The 13,752-nt window shown below is 35.4% G+C and overlaps 1 long non-coding RNA gene across 2 annotated transcripts; it reads left to right on the top strand.

Moving 5' to 3' along the window:
* The first annotated feature begins 4,702 nt into the window (after window positions 1-4,702).
* LOC130104187 (uncharacterized) lies at window positions 4,703-11,216 on the top strand. 2 transcript variants are annotated; one of them, XR_008809441.1, is made up of 3 exons: window positions 4,703-4,747; window positions 10,496-10,575; window positions 11,150-11,216. It is a non-coding gene; the product is annotated as an uncharacterized LOC130104187 (long non-coding RNA). The 2 variants fall into 2 exon arrangements; XR_008809440.1 differs by lacking the exon at window positions 4,703-4,747 and adding an exon at window positions 9,949-9,980.
* Window positions 11,217-13,752: the final 2,536 nt, after the last annotated feature.

Below are 13,752 nucleotides of genomic sequence, written 5' to 3'. Positions count from 1 at the left end.
TTTTTTAGTATTGTTCAGTTGCTGTATTATATGTTACACATTGTTATTTTTCAGATGACTTCAGTGTAAGCTGTGAGGATGTGACTGGAACTGTGAGGAAAGAAGTAACTTTAAACTGCAGCGTCTCTCTGAAGAAGTCTGAATGCTGCATTATAAAGTATAAGTTTATATATCCTGAGAAATATGATGACCTAACAATCTGTAGAGAAGAGTTTCCTCCTGACTCCTGTGAACAGAGAAACAGCTTCACATGCAGCTTCAGTTCAACTACAGTAATGACGGGACAATTCAGATTCTTTATCCAAACAAAGTGTGGAAATAAAATAACAGATATAACAGGTACCGCATATAATACTGTTGTTTATAATTCAATAAATGTTTGCAACTGTACTTTATTTTCAATCTACTGACAGTGGTCTAAAATCTGTTCACAGAGCCCAGTAAACCTGAACCTGTCGCTGAGGATCCTGGTAAGAAATATATTACATTGTATTATAATTATTTATAATTGAAAACAAATTGGTTAATCTAACAGAATACAAGAAACTGTTAAATAGTCATTATACAGCTATAAAACAACTTGCTGATGCTGTTTTTGTTATATACACATAACTGTATATAATCAATCAAGCTACACACTTCAACTTTACTTTTGATGTGTAAAGGGTCAAATTAGATTTCTATTGATGTATTAAACTGATGTAAACTTTTCCGATTTCTGCAGTGTACGCTGTGCTGATGTTTAAAACTCAATGTTAGCAACTCTACTTTTGTTTTCCATCTACTAACATTGTTTTAATATCTGTTAACAGAGACCATTACACCTAAAAGTGGCACTGAAGTTTCTGGTAAGAAAGATATTACATTCTATTATAACTCTTTGTTACAGAGTATGAATTCAGGTTACTTACAGAACACAGAAACTTTCTATATAGTTGTTTGAATTTTATTTCATTCGAATTTTGTTTCTGTATAGAGTACATTTAGATATGTGTACAAATTCTAACAGCAGCAGAAATACATTGTGAAGTCTGTGATGTTACAAACAGTAACAGTGTTGATACAGCATTTGAATGCATCTAAAGAGATTACTGAATATTACTGAATATTCTAAATTTTATTATAAATGATATTAAACAGGTCGTGGATCTAAAGCCATTATCGCCACTGGTGCTGTTGTGGGCTCTTCCATCTTCATTATCATCATGACAATCTTTTGTGTAAAGAGGTTCAAACGCAACAACCCTTCTGGATTCCAGATGAAATATGAAAGAGGAACCAACAATGAGGACAGTAAATGTTCAGAGTGAAACTAAATGAAGAGAGTTTGTTTAATTTTTCATGTAAAGATCATGCAAGTGATAATGTTCAGTTTAACTCTAAATGTCTTTCATTGAACTAAAACTCATAAACTTGTTATTTTACAACATTTTAGATCATTATTGATCAGACCAATTATTCAGCCAATATTTGGCCATGTTGAGATATTCTGCATCAGATAATTCTGCTTTTGTGTTTTTAAAGACTTGAATAATTTGAGTAAAATATTATTTTATTTTAGCAGTTTTGACTGTCATATATCCACATTGTATATGCCATTGCATTTGCCCATAGATTTCTTTTAAAGTAGCATTTAATTGTTTGTATTAAATTATTAAAGTCTCATGATAATCTCAATATTGTCCATATAAGTCTCTTTTCAGTATTTTTAATCAACTTTACTGTCTGTGAAAGGAAAACTACACTAGTGACGATTACAAGTTAATATGGTAATTGGTGATGTAGGAATATAAAGTCAGAAAGCCGATCTCTGCTCAAGTGTTATACATGTATGAATATAATGTTTTAGGAAGATGAAATGTTTTAGGAAGGAAAATGTGTATTTACTTTTAAACTGTAACATATGTAAATATAAGTTAAGCATGTGCTGGATGTTGATGCATCAGCCAATGTGTTTTTAATAGGAATATTTGCTCATTTAGCTGTTATAGCACAAAAATGACAAATATTAAATGAGGGATAAGATAGTTCCTTCTGGATAAACTTTTACAGAATTTATAATTTACTTTTGATATAATTCTTATTAATATTTATATATATTTCTAAGTGGCATTAATGTGAAATAATAAATCAGCTATTGTATTTAATTTTATTTTGACAATTTAGTTGAATAATTGAATAACCGATGACAGACAACGCTGAATCCCAGTAACAGAGATTAATCTGAAAGGTAAAATTATTCTTATACATGCTAATGAATATTTACATATTTAATTGCCCATATTTTAATTGAAGATATGTCATAATGGAAACACAAAGCGAATTTAATGATTTATCTCAATTAAGTTAATTGTTTAAGTAAAATGTTTGTTTTTAGTAATTGAATTAACCGATAGGTTTTACTAAAAACAAACACGTCTGAAATGTAAATCTAATAAACATAAAAAATTTAAATAACCCAATTAATTACATTAAGTATTAAGTCTAAACATAATAAAAAACAAGTAACAACATGCCACTTATTATATTTTTACGTAAAAATATAAACTAACTTTTTACTCCACAAATCCAAAAACACTGATGTGTCCACAAATCACTCATTAACATACAGTATAGACACAAGACAACTTTGATATTCAACACAATACAGTGTCATAGATCACTTTCCTGAGACACAAAATTAGATCAATTATCCTCAAAACTTTGTTTCATACAGTATGTGGTTCGCTTGTAAAAAGTTCTGTAAGGACCGTGTTTACTTTGTACATCCTCTCTTTATAATGGCCTAGACTAGAGAATACAGAAATAAATAAAAAACTATAATGAAATGCGCCAAAATTATCGCGTGACGTTCTCGACTGTTTTATTAAGCATTACAACAGCACTAGGTCAATTAAATCAGATTTTGTTCATTTCTGACAGTTACTGATGCTTTACTTGATTTTCACGTTAAGTTGGATCTTTTTTTTTTTTTAATAGTCAACTCTTTTTAAAGGGGTTTCTAGAGCTCATTTTCAGGGTGTTTATGTGATACACACACAACGTATATACACAACTGTTATGTTTTTTCTAAGCTATTCGGCATTTCCTTTTGCAGATTAACAAGTAGGCCTAGGCTATTAATTCACATGGACAGAATAAAAAAAAGGACTCTTATTTTGTTACTCTGGGGAGAGTATGCCCCATTCCCTCCTTATAACAGCAGAGGAGCTGCGAGACCACCAGATTATCATGATATAGGCTACTCGTACTGTTCGTCGGGGGTGATCTCAGTGCTGGAGAACCGAATGGATAAAGGATAAAGATGTGCAAGACAGACAGAAGTAATTAGCACTACGGATTGAACCCTGAAGGATTTAGTTTTAGTTTAAGTCTTTTTTTTTTCTGAGTGACATAAGTTGCAAAAACAACAAAGACTCATATCTCCCAAACTACAGCAAACAGAGCCAAACGGTATGTATCGTTCAATAGAAAACTTTTTAGAAAATAAATTCATCACATTCTCATGCTAAGAAAAAAAAAAAAAATGTTTTAATAATTTTACATAGGGCTATGATCCTATCTTTCTTATTTGACATTCCATATCTCAGGAAGGGAATAGGAGGAAGGTTTTTGGTGAAGTTCCCCTACATGTGGGCTGCATTGCTGCATTTGGATACTATTTTCTGGTAATATAAAGTAACGTTAGTAGGCTAATCAAAAGTTACAGCATATGAAACCAAGGCAGTCTTTTTTTAGCCCATTTTTTAAATTGTTGTTCCTCCGTGAGGAATATATCTCGTGATCATTCTCTTGATGTGTCTATTTAAATGTTTTAAACTATATGATGCATGATTGTAACGCCTATATGTTTCATCATGTCGCAGTTTAGAGCTCGATATAATTTGTTGTTTTATTTAACATGTAGTATTATTATTTTAAATTAAGATATTAAGTTAGTTTTAATATATTTTGTTATAATTATAATACAAATGTTATAATTGGGTGGGGAAAAGTTTTACAATGCATATAATGACATGTTTAAGGGGTAACCATGTTAACCATGGATAACAAGACCCTGACAAATCCATGCCCACGTCACAATCGTCCCCGCAGCGAATATATTACAAAACAATGATTCATAGCCATTTCAAATGCATGTTTACTGTGAAAGTCTCCCTTATGGAAGCACCTCGCTCGAGGCACAACAGTTGTGACTTGTATTGTTTGTAATGATGGAAAATATTAGACAAACTGCATGCATTCATTCTTTGACACATGGTTTAACGACTGCATGCAGTAGAGGTGATGCAATCTATTAAAAACCTGTTTTCCTTTGATGAGGAATAGATTGACAAGTTCTGTATAGTTGGATAAGGGTTTAATGCATTACAAAGAAGAAAAATCTCCCTGTTGTGTTTGTTCAGGTGTGCAATAGTAAAGGGAAACAACAACACCGCCTTGACTCTTTGAATGCAGTCATGCATATTACAATTATAGCATTGAAGAGTAGAGCAATTATGTCCAAGCTATTAAAATCCTTGACCTTGACTTATTAAATCTAGTAACCGATTTTGATAGGTATAGATATTCACTGGGAGGATTTGAAGTATTGAAATGCCAGCTGTCTTCACCTTTACATCATGAAGGGGAGATTTGCAAGTCAGTGAGTGACAGCACCGACTGCTCTTTTTAAAAGGGAAAGTGAAAGTGTAGCCAGTATAGAGTCAGAGTGAACTCACACAGGCTGAAGACATACAGACCAGAGGTGAGCAATAACTCTCTCAACAGGAAAATCCTTTATATTATTTACTGATCCATATATGGTCAAATGATGGCAGACTTGTTGTTTTTGGTTGATCTATTCCTAAAGTCTTTGATTTAATCCAAGCAAACTTTTGCTGATAAATTCTGACATTTCTGCTCAACTTCAGTAAATTGTCTCAAGCTACTATTTAATCTCCAGCACTTTCTTATTAGTCTAGTTGTTTAAGTTTCACTCTTAATGCAACTTTCTGTCATTTTTTCCTTGCAGAATGAAAACCATGAATTCAGTAAATGCAGTGCAACTGTTCATTCTGGTTTGGACTTTTACTGCTGTCTGTCAAGCTGATGGTAAGAGAATAAACTTTCCCCTAGAAAGAGTGTGAGAGAAGGGACTACATTTTAAAAATAATGTAAAATGTTTTGATTCATATATACACAAAAAAATAAAGATGCACAATATTCAGTGGAAGTGAATATGATTTTCTTATTAAAGTTACAGACATTTTTTATTATTGTTCAGTTGCTGTATTATATGATGATACACTGTTTTTTTTTCAGATGACTTCAGTGTAAGCTGTGAGGATGTGACTGGAACTGTGAGGAAAGAAGTAACTTTAAACTGCAGCGTCTCTCTGAAGAAGTCTGAATGCTGCATTACAGTGTATAAGTTTATATATCCTGAGAAATATGATGACCTAACAATCTGTAGAGAAGAGTTTCCTCCTGACTCCTGTGAACAGAGAAACAGCTTCACATGCAGCTTCAGTTCAACTACAGTAATGACGGGACAATTCAGATTCTTTTTGCAAACAAATTTTGGAAATGAAAAAACACAATTCACTGTGGATATAACAGGTACAGTATTTAATACTGCTATTTATAATTTAATAAATGTTTGCAACTGTACTTTTATTTTCAATCTACTAACAGTGGTTTAAAATCTGTTCACAGAGACCAGTAAACCTGAACCTGTCAATGTGGATCCTGGAAAGAAAGGTAATATATTTTATTATACCACGGGACTGTTGAATGCTTGATACTGATTGGTTGACGAATGTTCCCAGGTGTGAAATTATTTTCCAGTAAACGCTCAGCAATGAAGTAGTTAAATGTCTGTCGACCGCATTACAGTTGCTTATCACTTCGCCAACTTATCGCAGTTATTTCATTCAAAGACACTGACCAAAACAAATATGACAATCAAAAGGATAAAAATGACAAACAACTTCCATGTTTTCCCTTCTAAATGAGCTTTTATTATCCATGTAAATCACACTGTTGTTCTTCAGCTCTGTCTCCACACACACACACACACACACACACAGAGATGAGATGTACGCGCATTGAATCTTATCAGCAGTGGCGGTTCTAGAGGGAGGCCAGGGGGGGCCAGTGCCCCTGTGACAAAAAGCTTGGCCCCCCTTGTGGCCCCCCTAAATGTGGAGTTTGAAATAATTTGTACAAAACTTTTTTTTGCTATCGTTGTTATCGTTGTATGCGTATTATTTTTTATTATTCTATCTTTGTGGATTTGCATTTTTTAACGTGACAATTCGCATCACATTCCCGGGAATCGCGGCAGAATAACGCCTGTCTCCTGCACGCGAGAGAGGAGAGAAGGAGAAAGTTGGTAAATGTCAGTTCAGTTGTAAGTTCATTCTTTATGTGCGAATGGGGTGTGTGATGTGTAGCCTATTGTCTATTATGATATTGTAATCATTGTTTTAACTATGTAGGCACTGTGAGGTGCCATCGCATTTGTCTATCGTCCTTTCACTGCTGTGTGCAGTTCATAGGTAGGCTATGTCCCCAAATTAGTTTTTGTCTTATATTTATATCATATTATGTTCTTATATTAGAATATCACATCAGCAAGAGTGCAGTTTTCCCATGCACAATTGCAACTGTGATATTTATGTTATACAACAGTTAAATTAACAATAAGTTAACATTGGGAGAACTTTTTAGACACAATATTGTCAATATTGTTTGTTTTCCCTTTATTTCGCCGACTAGAATTTCATAATGAAACCGTGAGTCTCAATGCAACACAGCGATGATTTTGACTAGTCTGAAATCCGCGTTTTGAACGAATCACTTGCTTCTTTCCCGAATGAATCAGCCGTTTGAACAAATCGGTTGAATGAATGAATCCCTCTTACAGGGACTTGCCGCCGCCTACTGGCGGTTTTAGTTTCATATTTAAAGTATCCTTTAATTAAAACGTTAAAATTAGAAATCATTTCATATTTAAATATTGATTTAAAAAAAATCTCATAGCTTTATTTATGCTATTGTAAATGGAGTGTAAATATATTAATGCCACTTCTGTGTCACCTCTGCACTGCAAAGATGGATTTTGATTGAATTAATTAATTTGACTGGTAGCAGTGGTACTGTATAATTATTGTATAATTAAGTATTATTGTATAAATAAGTATAATTATTGTTTAATTTGAATGTTAGTATTTGACATAAAAGGTGATGCATAACTCTAAATAAGTTTAGAAAAAATGTCCATATATAGGTGAAAATGCCCCTGGAAATCAATTTAAGGTGGCAAATATTGCCCCTTAATTAAAAAAATTATTTCTGTCACTGCTGTGAACTGACCATATAATATGAAAAATATGAATATCTTCGTGAGTCAGCTGTCAACAACAGGCCTAAACCAGCCATGGCACCAGCACAAAAACACAATCAGTAAAATATCATCTAATTATTATCAACAAAACGTTGAAAATATTGAAATATATTTTTGTCAATATTGCACACCCCTAATGTACGGTATTGATTTTGATTTCTTTAGGTCTTAAAAAGCCTTAAATTTGACTTTAAAAAGTGTGCAGGAACCCTGTAAACGGTTAGACGTATCAAGTCAGTTATTTTCAGTAAATGAATTAATAAGCTTCTTGGTCCCCATTGCTTTTGCTCTATAGTTCTCAAAATGAAGAGAAAGAAGGACATCATGTCTATTACAGTTACTGTGACTAATACTGAATATGTAATGCAAATGTAAAAATATAATGGAAATGCAAATACATTGTTGAATGATTATAAACACGGTATTTTGCCTGTTAATGCCTGCAGTAGTGCAGAAAATGATAGGACAACAATAAGGTCTAAATGTAACTGGCCCCTCTAACAGTACAACTGGCCCCAGCTTGGCCCCCCCAGTTGAAATGGGCTAGAACCGCCACTGCTTATCAGCGCTGCCCGCGAATGATCAACAAAATAGTGTAGCGACTGAAAAGATACATGACATTTCATAATTGTGAGTTGGTAACATCACTGTTTTTGAAGCAGTTAAACAGCTTTAAATGGCTCAAATGGGATGCGTTTTAAGGACAAAAACTTGACAAATGTCTTGAAATAAAAGACCTGTGATAAGATTCAATAAATGTTTGACACCTTCATTTGCAATCTAAATCACCTGTGAATAAATGGTTTTAAACAATGTCATGAAACATTTTAAATGTACTTTTCCAGAAGAATCTATCTTGGGTCAATCAGAAACATCTAAACATGAAAAAGCAGAAGGTCGTGGATTTCAAGTTGCAGTCATCGCTGCTGCTGTAAGCTGTTTCATCATCGTCATTATGCCAATCATTTACAAAATGAAACAAAACTACAAACAGAAGAGGATGTTTCTGGACAACAACCCAGAAAATATGATCTAATATCACCGACTCAGAAAGCATTGAGTTTTGTTTGTTTTTTAATGTGACGATCATGAAAGACACAAACTTCATAATAACTAGTAAAGTATATCTGTACATACATTATCTGTTAAACCTCAACATACTGAACTATAACTCTGATGTCTGTTTTATATTGATTTCTGTGAAATATTGGTAAATTATCGATCTCTTTGATCAGTGTGTGTGTGTGGCTTTAATGAACTTAAGCCTGTGTGAACATTAAAAGGGAAAGCAGCAAAAACCGGTTTTTGTTTTGCTCTGTTTTTTTTTTTTTTTTTTTTTTGTTCTGACATTCAAGGAATGTATATAATGAATGTTAATTTTGTATGGTACATATGGAAATTATTTTGTAGTGTTATTTTTCTACACATGCAATTTTCTAATGATGTAAACGGCGTTGTATTGCACAGCTTGTTTTGTTTTTTAAAAAGCAATGGAATTAGGAAACATTTGTGTTTAATCTCTAAAGATGAATATCTGGAACCTCATGGACAAGTTATACCAGATTCATTTTCTGAGAAATGATTTACTGTTCTGAGAAAGTGAGAAAAAGAAAGCAGTAACGTAATACTTAAATTCTGAGAAAGTAATCTCGTACAGTAACTAAAGTAACTGTTGCAATGCATTATAGCAGAGTCTATAATTACATATAGCTACATATGAAACTATGCTTTAATTCAAGCAGAACCTGTATGTACATGAACAGCATGAAATTATTCTGCTTTCACTTCTCACAAAACTGAAATACCGAAAGTGAAGGAAACACTGAGTTGTTTTTGTTTACCTTTTATTTCTTTGACGTTTCTTTATTCTTTCCCTTTGTTCCTGGTCTTTTATACAGTATGTGGTTCGCTTGTAGAAAGTTCTGTAAGGACCGTGTTTGTACAGCCTCTCTTTATGATGGCCTAGAATACAGAAATAAATAACACTATAATGAAATGCACTTGATTCTTGATTGTGTTTTAGTAAGTATTACAGCACTCAATTAGTTAAATCGTTTCAGAATTGATAATTTGACGGTTGGTAGGCTATTGATTTCTACAAGAATAATTAAATGACTTTTTTTTAATTAAAGTTTATTTTTAATTAAAGTTCATTTTAAGGGTGTATAATACGCCTCAGACTAAAGACAGTTCATACAAGCTATGATTATCAATATCAATATCATACTCATACTGGAAAAAAATGGACGAGACAGAAATATTTAGAATTAAGATGTAATGAGAATTAGCCATTTTAAATGCATATTTACTTCAATGAAAGTCTGCCTAAAGCATCATGGGAAGCACCTCGCTCGAGGCACAACTGTGGTACATTGTATTGTTTGTGATGATGGAAAATTTTGTACAAACTGCATTAAGATTGAACCCGTTTAACGACTGCATGTGCATGTAGAGGTGATGCAATCTATAAACCACTCGTTTACCTTTGAGAGGTTCTTTCATGGGTGGTGTATGTTTAGTATCCTGCGTTTATATACTAGAAATGTATGAGTCAGAATGAACACACACGCTGAAGACATACAGACCAGAGGTAAGAAATAACTCTCTCTCAAAAGGAAAATATTCTCCTTTATATTTACTAATCCATAACTAGAAAACCGTGATGTCATCGTCCAGCTCAGTTCAGTTCTCATATAATGGTGTCAATGAAGGCAGATCGATAATATTGTTGAATATTACATTCAATTTTGTGGTTGTATTTTGCACTCATGAGTCTCAAATTCAGGTATGATTCGTTATTGTGTGAATCCTTGGAAAACTGTTTCAGTGTGACATATTGAAGAAGTTGAGTATTTTCTCAACTTTACATAAAGTATTTTTTTCATATTCTGTATTTGATCAAATATAAGTCTAAAGATGCTAAATAAAATATTGGTGTTTCTTGAACATGAAGGGTAATTCATTAAAGAAGAAAAAATGTCATCCTTCAATCACTCATATAATTAACTACTTTAAATCACCCTAAAGATTGTCCGCAAAGCTCTACACTATGTACTTTCTCATTAGTCTTAGTTTTCCTTCTGATGTCATTTTTTTCTATTGCAGAATGAAAACCATGAATGCTGTAAATGCAGTTCAACTGTTCATTCTGGTTTGGACTTTTACTGCTGTCTGTCAAGCTGATGGTAAGAGAATAAACTTTCCCCTAGAAAGAGTGTGTGAGAATTATGAGGAGGGACTAAATCTAAGATCATGAAGAAAAAAGGTCAAATTTGATTGAAGCACATTGGCTCTTTAAACCTTTTAAAGTTTATTCAGTTCCGTCCAAGTGTTTGAACAATTACGTTGGAATGACTAACACAATAGAAGGAAATCCATTAGGGAGCAGTGTTTTCTGCTAATTTATGTGTTTATACACTCACACTCTTTTACATAAAATAATGTGTTCATACAGATAAGCACAGGTCAAGACAACAGGATCTTGTGTTTCTCAACTGACTCTATCTGATGCACGTGATTAAAAGAAATAGTCAGGATGTTGTGACTCTCCCATTAACAGAGATTATATTCTATTAAAAATCTAGTGTACAAAAACACATAGTGGTTTTATTTATGAATATGTTCTCTAATGAAGAAGTCACAGTGTTTATTATTGACACCGACACAGAAGTCTGATATGTTAAATGTTCAATGAAATGTTTAAAAAAACAGATCTCTATTCAGTTGCTGTATTATATGATATGCATTGTTATTTTTCAGATGACATCAGTGTAAGCTGTGAGGATGTGACTGGAACTGTGAGGAAAGAAGTAACTTTAAACTGCAGCCTTTTTAAACCCATTCCTTTCCTCCCACCTCTATCTTCCAATCATATCCTAATATCCTTCCCAGTTCACATCCGAGCGTGAGGCTGCCTCCGCAAAGGACTTCTCCTTTCTTTCCCAGAAACCTTCCCATTCCTCCAACTTCAGCCCATGCGAGCCATTTTGGACACCAGCCAGTAATGGGACCCTCCGATCATCATTTATCTACTTTTCCCAACACTCACACCTACTCTCCAGGTACAATCCGCTTGCCAGCCCATTCACTCTCCACAGCAGTCCATCTTCCAGCTCCTCCTAATGCAGTGGCCATGGAACCACCTCCAGTTTCAGCCCATCTCCGGTCCTTAATTCTATCAGGTGCAGATATCGATCTTCCTTCTCTACTGACTTCCGTCCCCCTCAATGAATCCCACCGCTCGTTTGATTGCGGCCCATTAACCATCAATCTTAAAAATTCTGTACAACCTTTAAAACGAGTTCTCACACTCGCAGAATTCTGCATCGCTTTTGCTAGATATACTGAAGTAATTTGCACTTCATTTCCAGCCAGACGCAAGGAATTAAACGACTACCTCTCCATTATAGCAGAGCTCAGTCTCTCTTTCGGAGGTAGTCATTTTTATACCTATCATAAGCTTTTTTCAGCTAAATGTGCCGCCCGTGTCACCCACTGGAACCAGTGTCCTTATTGGGGAGCTCTGGACCTCGAACTTTACAACAGAGTCTTCTTAGGCGTTCGGAGCCTTTCTTGCGCCATCTGCAGGTCCATTATTCATTCTACTTCAGAATGTCCCCAAACCAACCCAGATCATCCAACCCATCCAGCCCCTTTCCAAGAAAAATCCACCGCCTACGTCCCTCAACCAAGGAACGACCGCAGTCAGATATTTACCTCAGTTTCAGGTAGACAAGTATGCAACAGCTTCAATTCCTCAGGTTGCAACAGACAACGATGCCGCTTCCTTCATGTCTGCAATTTCTGCGGCGGAGCTCACGCCCGTTCCATTTGCCCCGTGCGCCGCTCCTCTGCTAACCTCAATAAAAAATTTCAAAAGTACCTGTCTAGTCCAATCATCATTTCATCACTAGCTAGAGAACTACACAACCATCCAGACAAAAACTTCACCCAATTTCTTCTTACAGGCCTGAAAGAAGGTTTTGACCCCGGCTTGGTAAGCATACCTGATTCCAGCCTGATTTGCAACAACCTTCAATCCGCGACAGCCGAACCCGATATAGTGGAAACCCTAATCAAAAAAGAACTAGATTCAGGATTCATGATCGGCCCTTTTGATTCTCCACCTTTCAAATTATTCCGTATAAGTCCTATCGGAGTAGCCACTAGAAAATTTTCAGGCAAAAAACGAATCATCATCGATCTCTCGGCTCCCCATGGAAATTCCCAACCCAGTATCAACAGCCTAATTCCTCTAGACGAATTTTCACTGCACTACCACGACATAGACCAAGCAATATCTCTCATAAAAAACGCCGGTTCCGGAGCCTGGCTAGCAAAGGTCGACATTACATCGGCCTTTAAAGTCATGCCAATTCATCCAGATTTCTGGCACCTTTTCGGCATTCGTTGGCACGAAAAATACTACTTCGCAGTGCGGCTAACTTTCGGCTGTAAAAGCAGTCCCAAAATTTTCGACATGCTTTCAGAAGCACTCTGCTGGATTCTACAAAACAATCACGCAATCCCGTACCTCATCCATCTCCTCGACGACTTCCTCGTCATCTCACCAAGTAATTTCCCTCCAGCAAAACACTTAACCGTCATCCAAACAGTGTTTTCCAAACTAGGAGTTCCCCTTTCTCTCGAAAAAACCGAAGGCCCTTCTACGTCATTGGAATTTCTTGGAATCCTCCTAGACACTGTCAAATTCCAAGCTTCTCTCCCCAAAGAAAAAATAGATCGCATAATCACAATCGCATCAAATTTGCTGGAAGCTAACCATTGCAGCAAGCGCGATCTGCTTTCTCTCCTAGGCCACCTAAACTACGCAATGCGCATAATTCCCCAAGGCCGGCCTTTCATTTCCCATCTGCTAACTCTCGCTACCTCAGCATCTAGTTTGGAAGACATAATTTCACTAAGCCAACCATGTAGGGCAGACCTGAAATTATGGATCTCATTCCTCAAACAATGGAACGGGATTACCTTCTTCTACACCGACTTCGTGTCCCGACCTTGCGACATCACCCTGTTCACTGACGCTGCCCCCTCCAAAGGTTTTGGAGGTTTCTACAGAGGACGTTGGTTTGCCTCAACCTGGCCTCCTGAGCTAACCAATACACCTCAAACCGCTGATTCGACCGCCCTGTTCGAGCTATATCCCATAGTAGTTGCAGCCTATCTATGGGGATCCGAATGGTCAACAAAAAACATCCTGTTCCACTGTGATAATTCCGCCACCGTTTACTGTATCAACAAAAAACGTTCCAATGCTCCAAAAATCATGCCCTTTCTAAGGCGCCTCATTTGGATCTCTGCCTGTCATCAATTCATCATCAAAGCTGAACATATTCCAGGTC

Source organism: Rhinichthys klamathensis, unplaced genomic scaffold (assembly GCF_029890125.1).
Source record: "Rhinichthys klamathensis goyatoka isolate OS25496 unplaced genomic scaffold, OSU_Roscu_1.1 h1tg000304l_1, whole genome shotgun sequence".
Lineage (NCBI taxonomy): Eukaryota > Metazoa > Chordata > Actinopteri > Cypriniformes > Leuciscidae > Rhinichthys > Rhinichthys klamathensis.
The sequence above is the reverse complement of the archived record's forward strand: the minus strand, read 5'-3'. Positions and strand labels throughout refer to the sequence as shown.